Raw genomic sequence first — 4,403 nt, 5'->3', positions numbered from 1 at the left:
AAGGGGCGGGGCGAGCGGCCGCCTACGGCTTTGTCCGCCGTGTCCCAGCCCTTTCCCGGAAGCGGCGTCTTCCTAGAACCGCAGCCTGTGCGGAGGGGTCCGGGGGGGTGCAGGGGTGCCGACACAGTGTCGGGGGCCTCGGGCTGCGAAAGGAAACACCTTTGACAGATTTCCAAGAACTTTCCAGGAAAACGGGGCGGGGCCCCGAGAGCCGGCCAATCGCAACGCAGAGGGCTGAGCCGAGTGGCCGGCAAGCCAATTGCAACGCGCAGACCTGGAGTTGACGTAACCCAGAGGGGCGGGACCGAGAGGAAGTAGGGAAAGATCAGACTGGGGGAGGTCAAGTAGGGACCCGGGCTCCGGCCACCCGAACCCAGGTTGCCTTCTGGCCTTCCGGGTCGGAGAAGGATCCCCTTATCTCATTGTGGAACCAGCGGCAGCGCGGAGGCAGAGTCCCGGGCTTGTCCGCCCTGCTAGCCGCTCCTCCAAGGCGGTCTGTCAGGGTCCGCTCCTGGACCCCACGACTATGTGCTGGGCGGCGGGGAGTTGGGTGGCTTAGGGTGGGTTCTGGAGAGGGACTTAAAGAGTGGAGCAGGGTGCAGAGGGCGGCCCCAGACATAAGCAGGTCCACTGGGGTCAACCTTGCGGCCACCACAGCCAAAAGGATCCAGGCAAGAACGTTTTATTTGAAAGAGTTGAGGGAGAAATCGCATTCTAACTTTTTGAATCAGGCAGGACCATTCTGTCTCCGCCCGCCCTGGCCTCTGGCCGCCTCTGCTAATTAAAGTTGTGTCTACAGACCTGAAGAGGCGGACAGAGACAGTCAACCCCCAGATGGTCCAGTCTCTGGATTAGTGCCACGCCCCCCCCCCAAAAAAATGCTGAGAGAGAGACCTGGAGCTCCAAACACCCAGAGATAATCTGAAGGTAGGATAATAGAAGTGGGGGCGGGCAGAATAGTGACGCTGGCTCCCATTTACAAAGAGTACTTGCTACATTTGATCCTCAACAACTAGTATTCTTCCCATAATGCAAACCAGAAGACAGAGCCCCAGGGAACAAAATTATTCGATAGAAAATGACAGGGCCAGAGCTTGATTCGGACTCTGAATCCAAAGGCCACACTCCTATCCCAAGTTCCTCCACTTTTTTTTTCAGTTCATTGGACTCACCAGGGAGTGTCTTGAAGGATTTTAGGATCTATGTGAATCTACTCCAATTGCTTGGGCCAGAAGGACTGGAGATGCGGTATATGGAGAGGAAGCAGGGTCCAGTCCCTACCCCCTTGATCACTGCACACTGTGTGATCCCAGCTTCCCTGGAAAGAAGGCAAGCCTCGAGATCCATGCAGTCTTATTAAGGGCCTGAATGATAGTGTCCAGGTTTTCCTTAGGGCAGACAGGGCTCAGTTTGCCCTGTCCAGGATGCCAGAGGAAATAGAAGACCTGAAAGCAGAATCCTGTGAATCTGGAGGAAAATTGATTAAGATGAGAAGTGACTTCAGAGGACTCATTTCTCTGTCACTTCCCTGAAGGAAAGCCAGGCTTCAATGGAGCCCTGCCGGGCCTCTCCTGAGTTGTCCAGAAGCGAGTTTCTTGGAATAGGGATGGGGTGGGATGGGCGCCTCATAACTCACTTTGAGAGCTGGGTTACCTGGAGAGCCTGGCATGGGACCTTGTATGGGGCCCTGTCCTCTGTCCCATTACTATGAAGACAAAGAGGCTTTTTAGCTGTCATACAACAGAGCTATAATTTTGAACCTGGGTCTTTATGGGGCCAAATCTCAAGCTCTCTCCTTTTCTCTCATCAATGACTACTCTACTGAACATTTACTATGTTCCAGGAACTGTCAGCAACTTCCAGCCTCATTTCATTGTCACAACTACCACATATTATCCTTTCTTTACAGGTGAGGAAACTGAGGCATGGAGAAATTACAATGTACCCTAGATCTCACAGCTAGCAAGTAGTGGGTTGCAACTATAAACTAAAAAGAAAATCATAAGCCTCCCAACCGACTGAACAGACCCCCTTTTGACCAAGGGGATTCTAGAGAAACCTTAAAAACTGAATTTCAGCCATGATGAGACAGGTCAGACATACCTTGCTATACCCCCTCCCTTTTGCAGTTTAGATACAACTAACCAGTATTAATGTTAACAAAGAGATTATAAGACTGACAAAATGTATCACTTGTGACAATAAGAAACCAAACTACAGACAAGACCCAAGGCCATGCCAGGCAGGGGGTAATTCACACATCCCTATACTTAAAAAATAAACTGTGTTCTAACTGCCACAGGTTTTTCTTTGTCTCTATCAGCTATGTAAGCACTGGCCTCAAAATAACCAATATCAAAACAATTGTAGTTCATCACCAGACACTGACTAATTGAACCCCCCATTCTACAAGCCATAACTGCAACTTTGATTGGACAAGAGACTGATTTCTGTAATTTTCTCCTGATGAGAGACCACTGACCATGGACTACCTCTGGTGATTTTACAGAGGCTGCACACTTCAGTGTCTTTGTGCCCTGAATAAATTTTTAAATATTAGGGCCTAATTTTAATATATTTAAATGTTAAGTTGCCATCCTAAAATGAACATGGGTTGTATGCTACATGCATGTTTATTCAATACCCATGTGTCAGGACCATCTTCATGAATATTCATAGCTCCTCCTGCAATCTGTTAAATATGTATGTTTAGCCAACCTGTTCAAAATAAAGTTCCTACTCCAAACCCTCCTCCTTCAAAGCGCCAGCTAATGACTTAAACTGGGGACTGCAGTTCCCAGTCTGTGGGCTAGTCAATTTGCAATCTGTAATGCTTTACAAGAAATAAAGTATCCGGCCGGGCTCGGTGGCTCAGCCTGTAATCCCAGCACTTTGGGAGGCTGAGGCGAGTGGATTGCCTGAGCCCGCGGGTTTGAGACCCGCCTGGGCAACTTGGCGAGACCGTGTCTCTACAATTAAAAAAAAACCAAAAAAAAAAAAAAAAAAGCTAACCGGGCGTGGTAGTGCATTGCCTATAGTTCCAGCTACCCGGAAGGCTGAGGCAGAAGGATCGCCGGAGCCCAGTAGGTCGAGGTTGTGGTGGCCGGGAGCGCGCCACTGCACTCTAGTCTGAGCGACAGAGTGAAACTCCAACTCAAAAAAAAAAGAAAAAAAAGAAAAAGAAATAAAGCATCCTTTCTAAATGTATAGATCTTGTGATTGTTTTAGTTAACATAGCCAAGTCCCTACACCCTTCACCCCACTTCCTCTCTAAGCGTGGGTAACCTGCCAATTCCCAGGCATCCCTCAGGATCCAGCTTTAAGGTCCTCAGTGAAGCTTCCCTGCCCCCAGGTAAGCCAATGTCAGAGCACCATGGTTGTCCTCTTGAAAGCATCCCCTACAGAGGTCAGTGATTAGGCAGTCTCTAAACCCAAAGGGCCCCAAGGGTTTTGGACTCCCAGCTATTTTTTTTGTGAATCTTACAGCACTGTGTACTTCACCTGCATGTTGAGAACAGTGATGTGCCCCCGTTCCGCCTCAGATGTCTGCCTGCTCCAGCTGTTGTGCGTCCCTCTGGTTATCTCCTTATTACTTAATTTTCCTGCCCCAGGGCTGCTCCCCACACACCCTTGCTCTGGGCCCACACTGCCACCTAGTGGCGCTTCCTCTCACGGCCTCACTAGTCAAATCATAGATTCACTCTTCGGTATGATTCCTTCCGGGCACCCTAGGGATTGGCTCTATTGCAGGATTCCCCTTGCAGTAAAGCCAACTGTGTGGGAGGACCCCACACAATTACAAGATAGGTCACAAAAACGCTCAGCAGTGTCTTTCTCAAAGTTTGGCTCATTTGGTGTCCGTCATCTCCCCTAAAGACGGTGCGTGTGTGTGTGTGTGGGGGGGTGGGATTCACACCCCCTCACTCAGGCACTCAAGCAATTTCAAAGACCTCAGTCACTGTCTCCTTGGACACACAGCTATTGTGGAGGACTGTGTGGTAGTGTCTGCCACCCTGAACCCGCCCCTGCCCAGTCCCAGTCATCCACATACTGAATCTTCCCATCGGTGTGAAGGTGGATGTGACAGGTGGTTACTGAAACATGAGCACTGAGGGAGAAACCACATCTTCTGACTGTCTTGGGTTCAGTGAGCAGTTGCAAAGCATCTGTCTCTGATGGGCCCATGTGGTGAACGTGTCTGCCAATGGAGGCATGGGCATTGGTTATGGGGACTGTACTTATGCGATTAAAAATTCTAATAAAGGTGGGCTCGGTGGCTCAGCCTGTAATCCCACGCCTTGGGAGGCTGAGGTGAGTGGATTGCCTGAGCCCGCGGGTTCGAGATCCGCCTGGGCAACTTGGTGAGACCTCATCTCTACAAGAAATCAAAAAATCAGCCGGGT

Source organism: Carlito syrichta, unplaced genomic scaffold (assembly GCF_000164805.1).
Source record: "Carlito syrichta isolate Samal-C Ts95f unplaced genomic scaffold, Tarsius_syrichta-2.0.1 Scaffold288153, whole genome shotgun sequence".
NCBI classification, from domain to species: domain Eukaryota; kingdom Metazoa; phylum Chordata; class Mammalia; order Primates; family Tarsiidae; genus Carlito; species Carlito syrichta.
Note: the sequence above shows the minus strand (reverse complement) of the source record.